Source organism: Durio zibethinus, chromosome 27 (assembly GCF_047325235.1).
Source record: "Durio zibethinus cultivar Kanyao isolate XHJ-2024 chromosome 27, ASM4732523v1, whole genome shotgun sequence".
In the NCBI taxonomy this organism is placed as follows: domain Eukaryota; kingdom Viridiplantae; phylum Streptophyta; class Magnoliopsida; order Malvales; family Malvaceae; genus Durio; species Durio zibethinus.
Genome location: NC_143188.1, coordinates 9,460,562 through 9,473,358, shown reverse-complemented (window position 1 = coordinate 9,473,358; position 12,797 = coordinate 9,460,562). Strand labels below are relative to the sequence as shown.

The following is a 12,797-nucleotide window of genomic DNA, read 5'->3' as shown; positions in this document are numbered from 1 at the left end:
TATTTATAAAGATGGATTAAGTTAAAAGTGGTACTCAATAAAGTGTAGAAAGTTTTAGAAGAGTTTAAAAATATGATGTCAAAGTATTTTCCTAAGGTCTTATTTTCTCGAAGATTGGTAGACTATGAGATTGAGCTTCTTTTGAGAGTTAAGTTGTCAGCTAAAGGCCCATATTGCATGGCTCTACCATAGTTGGATGAATGGAGAAAATAATTAGATGAGATCTTACAAGCCAGGTTCATTAGACCATCGAAAGCACCATTTAGGGCATTTATGCTATTTTAAAGAAAGCATAATGGGAGTTTGCAATTATGTATGGACTACAGGGCCTTGAACAAAGTCATTATGAAAAATAAATATCCTATTCCTCTTATTGTGAAATTGTTTGATCAACTAAGCTAGGTTAAATACTTCTTCAAATTAGACTTAAGATCTGGCTATCATCATGTCAGAATTGTTGAGGGAGATGAGCCAAAAATCACTTGTGTAACACGGTATGGTGCATTTAAATTTCTTGTTATCCCTTTTAAATTGGCTAACGCTCCTATCGTGTTTTGTTCATTGACGAATTAGGTGTTTTATAACTATCTTGACAAGTTTGTGGTCATGTATTTAGATGAAATAATGGTCTATAGTTTTACCTTGGAAGAGCACCAAGAGCAATTACGTCTTATGTTTCAAAGACTATAAGACCATCAGCTGTATATTAAAAAAGAGAAATATGCATTTACTCAAACATGAAATCACTTTTTAGGTCACATTGTTGAACAAGCCAACATTCGAATGGATATAAAAAAAGTTAGGGCTATCAAAGAGTAGGCAACATCGAAGAATATTAGTGAACTCTATTTATTTTTTAGATTAGGCAACTATTATAAGAGATTTATAAAACGTATACTCGTAGAATCATGACCCTCATGAAGCTATTGAAAAATAAGTATAAATGGTATTGGACAAGTAAATGTCAAGAAGCTTTTGAGGGCTTGAAGGAAGCCATCATGAAAAACCCCATCTTGACTCTCTTTGATATTAGAAAGCCTTTTGAAGTTCAAATAGATGCATCTGATTTCGTTATTAGAGGAGTGTTTTTGCAAGAATGGCACCTAATAGTATTTGAAAGTTGAAAGTTGAATGAAGCCAAAAAGAGATATATGGCTCAAGAGAAAGAACTCCTAACAGTAATCCATTGTTTAAGAGCATAGAGGCATTATTTGTTGGGTTCACAATTCATCATTAAAATGGACAATGTTACAATTAGTCATTTTTTCACCTAGTTGAGACTTACGGCTAAGCAAGCTAGATGGCAAGAGTTTTTAATTGACTTTGAATTTCATTTTGAGCACACAGTTAGAAGAACCAATCAAGTGACAGATGTATTGAGTAGGCGGATAAAGTTAGTTACTCTTAGGAGAATTAGCCTGATGGTGACTAGTAAATTCACAACAAATATCCGCAAGCTAATTAAAAATAATATGAAAAAAGACCCACAGGTCAATGCCATCCTGGAGCTAGTAGAAGAAAGGAAGTCTAAATACTTTTGGCAAAAAAATGAGGTCTTATTGATAAAAAGTCTTCGGTTATTTGTACCGAAAGCAATAGGTCTAAGATAAATGCTAATGAAAGAATGCCATGACACATCATGGGTGAGTAACTTTGGTTGGCAATATGCTTTGGCTTTACTGAAATAAGGCTATTATTGGCCTTATATATGGCAAGCTGTGATGGACTATATGAAGACTTACCTTATTTGCCAACAGGATAAAGTTAAAAAAAAAATCAATAGGCATGTGTCACACCAAACGCTTTAAAAAAGAGTAAGTAGGGTACTCTAATCTCACATCAAACATGAAAAGAGGTCATTGGGGTGTAAAAATGTTAGTGCTACATACCCTGATAAGTCAATTTTGAAAGGAAAGGGTAATGGCCATATGACAAGTGGTATCAGAGCAGACCTTAGATCGTTCGACCTATGCCAAGTGCTTCTAAAAAGGTAAGCAGGGTGCCCAACCTCCGTGATGAGGACATCATGAGGTTGGGTGAGGGAGAATATCATGCCAAAAGCTTTAAGAGGGAGTAAGCAGGGTATATCAATCCCACATTGAACATAAAAAGAGGGTTACTAGGGTATAAAAATGTTGGCGTTGCATACCTTGATAAGTCAATTTTGAGGGGAGAGGGTAATGGTCACGTGACACATGTTTGAACCACTATCTATGCCCACAAGACCTTGGGAAAGTATCTCCCTTGGCTTCATATAAGGCATTTCTAAAGTTGGTGATCTTTGGTTGTTCTAGTGATGATTGACCATTTTTTTAAGTATGCTACATTTATTTTTGCCTAAAAGTACTATATTATGGAAGACACGACCCAACTAATATTAAACATGTAATCAAGTATTGGAGCCTTTCTCAAACCATTATTAGTGATAGGGATCCTAGATTCATTGGGTCATTCTAGAGAAAACTTTTCAAGATCTTGGGATCTCAACTTAATATCTTTTTAAATTATCACTCGTAAATCGATGATCAAACTGAATGATTTAATGGGTTGTTAGAGAAGTACTTAAGATATTTCGTTCAAGATAATCAAAAGAATTGACCTTTATTATTGGACGTAACTTAGTTTTGTCTTAATTCTAACAAGTGTTCTTCTATAAACAAGAGTATATTTGAAGTGGTCACTAGATAACTATCAAGGTTATCACATACATCCCTTAAGCCATATCAAGGAAGAATCCGTGAACTTTCAACCTTAGCAAATAATAAAGGTAAAATACAGAAATTACATAAGCATACTTAGAAAAAGCATCAAAGCATATGAATAAGTGTGCAGATAAGGGCAAAAGGCATAGTAATTCAAAGTTGGTGATCTTGTTCTTGTCAAACTAGTACCCGAATAAATAAGGTGTCTAAGACAGTAAGATTGTATGTTGGTGAAAAAATATAAGGGTCCAGTGAAGATCTTTTCTAAAGTGGGAAATGCCTCTTACAAGATTGACTCGCCAAAATGGATGAAGGTGTATCTAATATTTTATCTGAGCAACTTAAAGCCCTATCATACAAACCCTATAGATGCAAGTCGCAGTGAATCAACCAAGCTACCATTACCATAAAGCCACCATCAAAACGTTAAGTTGAAGAGATTTTATCTAACAAGATATCCAAAGTATCTTGAAGAATAGTTCATGAATATTTAGTGAAGTGAAAAGATTTAGGACTAGAAGAAACCGGTTGGGAGAGAGATCATAACCTCCGAGCATTCAAGCTAAAGATTAAAGAATTTCAGGCTAATAAGTCGATGAGGGCATCAATAAAATATGTGATGGATGATGTCATGAGCCAACCTTGTATAAGATCATGATCGAGCATAAAATGTCATAAGCCACCCATGTAGAGGGCTATGATTGGTAAAAGTGCCAAAGATGAGAGTAGATCTCATGTGCTAGAAAAAATATCTCCATTTTAAATATTGTAATAGTTCTTAGTAGCATAGCTATAAAATTTCCTAGGCTCTTTAAAAGGTGTGAGCAGATGAATTATTGGGCTGTGTTACTAGCTAAGATACATGCTAGACCACCCATCTAGAGCTACTTTTCTGGCCCTAATGATGGTGGAAAGACTCGATACTCTTTTTATACTTATGTATTATTCTCGATATTAATAAAATATTTTTTTCATCTCCTTGGTATGCTTCCATTATGCCCCAATATATCAATGTGTATTCTTGAGATTAATTTGTGACTTATTGGTTGCCTATTCAGATATTGAACTATCATTGGCTTATTTGTATGAAAACGTCTATCCAAATATCACACGATCTATTACTTCATTGAGAGAAAGCTTAACTTATGACACCTAGCACCAGTGCCAAAACCCCATCCATGCCTGCACCAATCACCAACCCCTCACTCGAACCACCCATTTGAACAACAAATAGTATTTATTAAGAAAATTCCCATCGCTCATCCACCTTGAACCAAAATTTGATAGGTCAATTTTCACCATTAAATTACCAACATCAACCCCATATTCCATCTGAGAACTAACTTTTTTCACCCACTGAGACTTACTACAACACTCCATTTAATTGACAGGCCTCACTCTCCATCATCTACAATTGGTAAGACCACCATAAATAGCCAACAAACCTATCAACTTGCTATACATACAACTTAAAAAAAAAAAAATTCCCAGCCCTATCACCACCATCAATAACCTACATTGGCACTACCAACCAAAGAATCAAGACCCAATTTCAGCCATTCCAATACCAACCTGAAACCTATCACAACTAAAAATAAAAAAAAAATCAATCAAAACAACCACAGTCCTCACATTGGGAACCCTCTACCATAAAAAAAGGGAAAGAATGGTACAGTGGCATAAGGGGCGGACGATAGCGGAGAGATTTTTGGCTAATTGCAATAGTGAAAAGGTAGATATAGGGGATGAGAAAAACACATCTCGATCTTTACCAAATCGGACAATGGGAGAGAAGTTTTTAGAGGTTTAAAGTTTTGAACTTGAATTTTAGATCTAGGAGTTTAGGTTAGATTTTAAACAAAAATAGGGTCAAAAATGAAAAAAGATGAGCATAAGGAGTTTTCAAGTAAATTTTGGAGTAAAAAAAGCATCGGCCAATGATGGCATCAGCGATGAAAAATGGTGGGGCCGATGGCGCAAGAGTGCCTGAAAATGGGTTTATGAAGAGTTTTGTTCTGGTTTTTTTTTTTTAAAGAGAATTTTTTTAGAATGAGAAAAAATAAAATTTAAAAAAATTAAGGTTTTATAACTTAAAAAAAAAAGAAGGAACCAGATAGGTCAAGCCTGACCCATTTATTCGACTCAATCTAGAGACCAACTCACACCACTCCAGCATTGTTGATCTAGCTCATGACCTAGGGGAGCCCAATCTACGTGGGCTCATTTTGGGTTGCAAATCTAGACTTCGTTATTCGAAAGATTTTGGGCTTAAGTTAAAAAATTTAGTTGGCTATGTTCCTTTATTTAATTATGTTTTCCATTTATTTGTTTTAATGCTTATTAATATAAATTAATAATTTAAAAATTATAGAGGAATCAATAAATAAAAGGCATATGTTCTAAGAAGTAAATTTATTTGTGGGCAATTATGTTAGTATAGTGAAAGTCTAATAAGTAAATGAAAATATTTCCAATGATAAGATTCCAATAAGTTTAAGTAGTGATTCTAAAAAATTCCTTAAGTGAGAAACAATTTTAAAAAATTACTAAAGTATTAAAATATTTAGAATTTTTTTTCAATACAAAGATTTTTATTTTTTTTTTAATTTGAATAATTTTCTTAAAAGAAATAAAAATATAAAATATCTATAAAAGTATACATTTTTTGGAAATAAATTTATTTATGGATAATGATATTATTTTATAAAATTTAAGGAGAAACAATAATTTAAAAAACTTTCCAATGATGAGATTTAAAGATAATCCAAGTAGTAATACCTATGAAATCTTTAAGTAAGAATATTTTTTTAAAATACCATTAGCGTATGAGAGTATTTATAAAAGATTTTCAATATAAAAAAATTTTTTTCTTTAAAAAAAATACAAAAAATCAAATAAAAATAATATAAATAAAAAATATATATAAATAAAAAAGTAATTTTTTTTCATAAAAAAAAGTGAACAAATGTTTACCAACAGTTTATTATTTGTATTGTACATATATTATTAGATTTTTAAAAGTAAACATAAGCTTTCGCGGATGAGATTCTACAATAATCCAAGTAGCAATGTTTAAGAAATCCCTAAATGAGAAAAATTCTTTCAATGTTACCAATATATTGGGATATTTTAAGATTTCTTTCAATAACAAAGTTTTAGTATTTTTCTTGAATAAAATAAAATAATTAAAAAAATAAAATTATTACAAATAAATAAAGTCAAAGAAATTATCTTTAAATACTCAATCCGAGGTCATTTTCGTTTAAATTCAAAGGATAACACATAATTGATATATACTATTTTTAAAATAAGTACTATAAGGTTGCTAATCTTTTATCACATGTAATCGATTCTTAAACTTAAATTGTTTTACAGATTTTAAAATTATATTTTTAATAAATTTTAATAAATTTTAAATTTTTATTAAAAAAATAAATTTTTTATGAGTGACTAGTCACACCTAACCAAAATAGATAAGTGACGACTTTATTTTTTTTAAATTCATTTTACGATTTTCAAAATCATTACAATAATACCTTAATTTAAGAGATCAACTTAATAAAAATATTACATTTATACAATTATATCTTAATATTCAAGCTTATTGATATGTATGTGTCACGGACCTAAGAAAGAGTCCTGAATCTCACATTGAACATAATAAGAGGGCACTGGGGTATAAAATGGTTCATACCACCTCTTTCTTGTGAGATGCCTTTTATAGGACAAAACCATGAGGCCAAGGGGGTCAAAGCGGATAATACCTCACAAGGGTGTGAACCGTGACGGTTAGGCTGATTTGGGATGTCAGATGAGTGGATGCCCGGGTCTCGGAACTGCGCGGGTTCGAAGCTTAAGTCTCGACCTGTGACAAGTGGTATTAGAGTCAACCCTAAACCGTTCGATTCACGCCAAACACTTCGAGGGAAGTAGGCAGGGTGGCCAGCCTCCATGACGAGAGCGTCACGAGGTTAGGTGGGGGAGAATGTCATGGACCTAAGGAAGAGTTCTGAATCCCACATTGAACATAATAGAAGGGTCACTGGGGTATAAAAGGGTTCACACCACCTCTTCTTTATGAGGCGCCTTTTGTAGGACAAAATTGTGATGTCAAGGGGGTCAGAGCGGATAATATTTTACAAGAGTGTGAACCGTGACGATTAAACTGATCTGAGATGTCGGATGAGTGGATGCTCGGATCTCGAAACCGCACGAATTCGAAACTTAAGTCTCGATCCGTGACATATGCATTATGGTGTTATCATCTTTTAAAAGTTTATAGCGTTTTTTGGTGTCACTAGTTATATTTTAAATTCATTTCTTATCGATTAGTATGTATTTTGGATTATCATGTCTGATGATGTTTTGAATTTCAAACTTTGTTCTTTTTTTTAATAATTTTTTAATTAAATAAATTTTAAAATTAAAGGAACAAGTAAAACTTTTAACGTGGCACGCTTAGCTGGTTTGATTTTCTTTTTTTGTTATTTGCTTGGACTTTTTCATTTTTTTTTTAGTTTTAATTTTCATAAACTATTATTTACAAATAATATAAAAAAACTAAACCGCCAACAAAAACCTGACATGATTCTAATATAATATTAATGTTGCATATTTTCTGTCACCCATACATAAAAAGGGTCCTACGAAAATGCATCTTTAACAAGTCCATCAATAATGCCAAATTGCACACGTTGATTTGACATGAGGAAGCCCATGCATTAATGCATCCATTGCAATATCATAAAAATTCTATGTGCAATGAATGAATGGCCCGTAGGGCCGGGGAATTTCTTGTTAACTTAACCTAATCATGTTGTGTCAAATTAAGAATCTAATAGTTACAATATGAGTTGATATAAACATGACATTATTCATTAGTTATATTAAATATATATTACATTTTAATATAATCAAAATTCGACTCAAATTGATTTAATGATTTGAGTATATTTTAAATACAAATTTTTTATATTTACATATATCCAAATTAATTTAAATAAAGTGAGATTTGCTTATTATCACTTAATAATTAATTATTATATTATTTTATATATCAAAACTGAAAATTTAAAATTCATAAGTGAATTCTAGCAAAAAAAAATCATAAATGGGTTAATAATAGCATTTATAAATATTATAATTGATTAATTTTCTTAAATATAGCATAATAATCATGTGATAACACTTTAAAACTTTTTTTTATAAAGTACGAAAATTATATCCGTATATATATGATAATAATTATAAAAAATAGGCATGTTACAAAGATTTTCTCCTTAATTTTTTTTAAAGCACCCAATTAATAAAACAATTCGACCTGCAATTTCAAGTAGCTTGAGAATAACCTTTCTTGCTCATTAGATAGCACAACATACCCACCTATAAAGATTCAATTAAAAAAATTGTGAACAACGTGTTTAAATTTCATTCAAATCAAAACAAGAAAAGGGAAAACAAAAACGAAATAAACTTAAGCAAAAGAAAATCTCTCTTGGTGGTCTGTCCATGTCATATAATAACAATGATACCCTCCCTAATTAGGTCAAGTTGGCACTTAAACATTGGCTGAAAGAGAAAAAGTGGTTACTCCCTCCAGCTAGCCCAAAAATTCCTTCTTAGCTTATGAAAGGGAAGTGAAAGATTAAAGAATATGAATTTTCAAGAATTTAATTACACCCATGCATGGTTTATATATGATTTTTCCATGTTTGAAAAATGTGCCTTAGGCCGGATGGTGCCAAATTGGCATGCATGTTATAGACATACCTCTTTTGTTTGCTGATTTGGCACATTTCCAATCTCATTCTTTCTTTTCCCTCCTTATTCTCTCCTATTAACTTGTTCGTTTGTTCTCTTCCTCCTGCTCCATCTTTTGCCCCTACCTTTGGTCAATAACTTCTTCACTCTCTTCTTCCTTTCCTTCCCTTATATATATAGTTGGCATGGTCGATGCAGATCAAAAAGGGAAAAATTAGGGAAAAGAAAAAGACATGGAGCCCATTGCAAGTCTTTTGGGTATAAAATAAGATGAGAATGAATAAAAAAAAAGCAGTTCTTCAAGGCATTTCAAAGGGGACCCTCGATTCCCAAATTTGTCTCTTTTGTCCCTTATCTTTGTGTGCTTACTTTGACATTTACAGTTCATTATTTATTCTTCTCCTTTTTGGTGCATGTAAAACCTTATTATTGGAAACACATGAAAATGTTTGGATTTATGATACACAATTAACATAAATCTATGTAGTTAATCACTTGCATGCAACATTGTGACATCTCATCGATATTTACTTAAAGAAACAAAGATTCTAAATTTAAGTTTTAACATAAACATTATGTTTGGTAAGAACAAGAAAACGAAAGAAAATAATATTTCTTCCTTTATTAATTGGTAGGAAAGAAAAAAAAAAAGATGCATCTTTAAAATGGGAGGAAAATATTTTTTCAGCTTTATAAGTTTATTTATAACTTTACCACTACCTTTTAAAAAATACTAATAGTTACTTAAAAAAAAAAAATTCTCAAACAGTTAAAATTTAAGACTTCATTATCGAAATTTGGAGTTAACGAATCTCGAAATGAAAGGAGTAAAATTTATAATAAGAGTGATAAAAGTTATCTCCTATTGTAGCTCAATATATATCACTTTTTAAAAAAAAGAAATGCGAATGAATGCCTGACGCCCCTTTACAATACTTCTATTATCCGAATATGATCCATAAATCATCCTTTACAATGGTCCCACATGCCATAACAATCAAATTATATGTAAAAAAATTGGAAAATATAAAAAAATAAAGTAAAATTCCACCCTTTAAATTTAATTCGACTAGTTTAATTTGACTTCTCTTTTTCGTATCCTCCAATTTGTATGAAACTATGAAGCAACTGTGCTAGTTTCATAACACAACATGATGAGAGACGAGGCTCTCAAAGACCCGTCCTTTGGCTCCTTTGGCCCACTTTTATGCTATGATTCAAAGTTTCTGTCTCGATATTATCCTTTGATCTTTCTCATTGCTTGCCCAATTTCATCATCATTAGGCTTCGTTAAAGGCGATGAACTTATTTGCTTGAGTATTCCACCACCACCAACAACTACTATGAGACACCCTTCAAAACAAGCCGATTCCTAAACGGAATCAAAACTCATAGCTCTTCCCCTTATCTTTCACCCATTAATCCTTTCTAAAATACAGTGGGATTGGGAAAAAAAAAGTTCCAAAAATTCCATATCAAAGAATTGAAACAAAGATTTTGGCTTCTGGGTTTCAATGGAGGGTACTCCACCTGCAGAACCGAAGGATCGTTCAATCCCAAGTCGATTAAATTCGTTTGTGGCCAACTGCAAAGTCGGCAAAAGATTCAAACTCACCGAGAGGAAAACCACTTTCACCACCGAACTAAGAGCCGGAACAGCAACTTTCCTTACCATGGCATATATCTTAGCCGTGAACGCCAGCATCCTGACGGACTCAGGCGGCCCCTGCACCATCGCTGACTGTGACAACCCGAGCGAGTCCTGCAAGTTTCCCCCAGTGGATCCAGGCTATGCAGCTTGTCTTGAAAGGACCCGTAAGGACCTAATTGTAGCCACCGTAGCATCTTCGCTTATTGGCTGTCTTATCATGGGTATATTCGCCAACCTTCCTTTAGCTTTAGCTCCAGGGATGGGCACAAACGCTTACTTTGCATACACAGTTGTGGGGTACCATGGGACGGGCAACGTGCCCTATAAGAGTGCCCTAACAGCTATCTTCATTGAGGGCCTCATTTTTCTCCTCATTTCAGCCGTTGGGTTACGAGCAAAACTCGCTAAACTCGTCCCTAAACCTGTGCGAATTTCTTCCTCTGCTGGAATCGGATTGTTTCTTGCTTTTATTGGATTACAAAACAATCAGGGTATTGGCCTTGTTGGGTACAGCTCTTCAACCTTAGTTACACTTGCAGCCTGCCCAAGATCCTCCAGGAAAGCCTTAGCTCCGGTAGTTACCGCTGCTAATGGCACAATTGGTTTGATCCCTGGCGGGACTGTGTCAAGTGAAATTTTTTGCATGAATCATCGAATGGAGAGTCCCACTTTTTGGCTTGGAATAGTTGGTTTTGTGATTATTGCCTATTGCCTAGTGAAAAATATTAAAGGTGCCATGATTTATGGTATCATTTTTGTTACAGTTATTTCATGGTTCCGTAACACTGCTGTAACAGCGTTTCCTAATACGGATGTGGGAAATTCAGCTTATCGGTATTTCAAGAAGGTTATTGATGTGCATGTGATTAAGAGTACGGCTGGGGCCTTGAATTTCAAAGGCATGGATAAAGGTTATTTTTGGGAGGCATTGGTAACATTTTTGTATGTGGACATACTAGATACCACGGGTACATTGTATTCAATGGCTCGTTTCGCCGGTTTCACAGATGAAAATGGAGATTTTGAAGGTCAATACTTTGCTTTCATGTCCGATGCTGCATCAATTGTGGTAGGGTCACTTCTCGGGACATCACCGGTGACTGCATTTATTGAATCGTCGACGGGGATTAGAGAAGGGGGAAGGACAGGCCTAACAGCGTTGACAGTTGCAGGGTATTTCTTTCTAGCATTTTTCTTTACACCATTATTGGCATCCATCCCAGCATGGGCAGTAGGGCCGCCATTGATCCTGGTTGGGGTTTTGATGATGAGGTCGGTTGTGGAGGTTGAGTGGGACGACATGAGACAGGCCATTCCTGCATTTGTGACATTGATATTGATGCCCTTGACATATTCCATAGCTTATGGTTTGATAGGAGGGATTGGGACATACATTGTTTTGCATCTTTGGGATTGGGCAGAGGACTTGTTAGGACGATTAGGAATCAGGAAAGCAATGATAAAGGGTAACAATCTGCTAAATGAGAGAAATAATAATGTAAATAATAGTGCTTCGCAAGGGGATGACATGAGGCCCGAAGTACTCTAGAGGAGATCTCGATTTGTTCTTGTTTAATGTTAATGTATTTAGTTTTTGCTTTTGAGTTCCACCCAATGTTACTCGAGTCAAGGGTGAATATCTAATATGCGTATCACATACGAGCATTTCAAGAAAAGTAAAAATTCGCAACAATATAGGTTCGCAACAAAAGTTCCTTTAACTGTTTTCATTTTTTTTTTTTTTTTTGGTTTCTTAATTGCATTCATATAGTTTTGTTGTTCATAAGCAATATGGACAGAAACATTTAAAAAAAAAAAGGGTTACTTACATGAATTGCTTCTCCTTATGAACAGATATTCTTATGTCCCAAGGTGCCTTTACTAATTTGATGACGTGAGAATATAGATTTCATAAGAAAAAGACAACCCAGAAGCTAAACTAAATAGAGATTACAATTGCAGGCAGGCAGGCAGGCAGGCAACTTAATTTGGAATCGGATAAAACTCTCGATCATATTAATGGCTATTTTGTACCTAATTTTGGTGGGGTTCATAATGCTGAATTATGTCACTAAAATGAATAGGATACTTGAAATTACGCAAGGAGATCTGAAAAGAGTTTTCATGAGGAAAATAAGGTGAAGATAGTCATGCTAAATTCAATTTTCCCCCAAATATGGGTTAGCTAATAATATCCGCAGATCAGAAAATGCTTTGCACAATTTGAATTTGCCAATATTTGTCTTAAGTCTGTTAATCAAATTTGTTCACGGGTTAGGTTGAATCATGTACAAACTTTTGCAAGTGTCAACCGAGTCTATCACTCCATAAACATCTTTACTGCTTATACATATTGGGTTTTTCTTTTTAAGGCTTTTGGACTATGAATATTGGGAGGGCCGAAGTTAAGTTTTTTAAAATAGAAATACATACACTTTTTTTTTTTTAATCTAAACATATAGTGAATGAAGATTGTGGAAATTGAATTTTCATTTTGCAATTTTTTTTTATGTTTTCTTAACCATTAGATTAAGAAATTGAAGATAAATATATACACTTTCTTATTCAACCAAATATTCATATAAAAAAAAATTACAAACTATATAATAAGTTTTTTTTATTTTGTAAAGATTTTTTATTAATAGACAACAGTTAAATTAGGAAAATTAAATATAAAAAAAAAT

At 33.3% G+C, this 12,797-nt stretch overlaps 1 pseudogene; it reads left to right on the top strand.

Moving 5' to 3' along the window:
* The first annotated feature begins 9,395 nt into the window (after positions 1 to 9,395).
* LOC111279658 (adenine/guanine permease AZG1 pseudogene) lies at positions 9,396 to 11,824 on the top strand (annotated as a pseudogene).
* Positions 11,825 to 12,797: the final 973 nt, after the last annotated feature.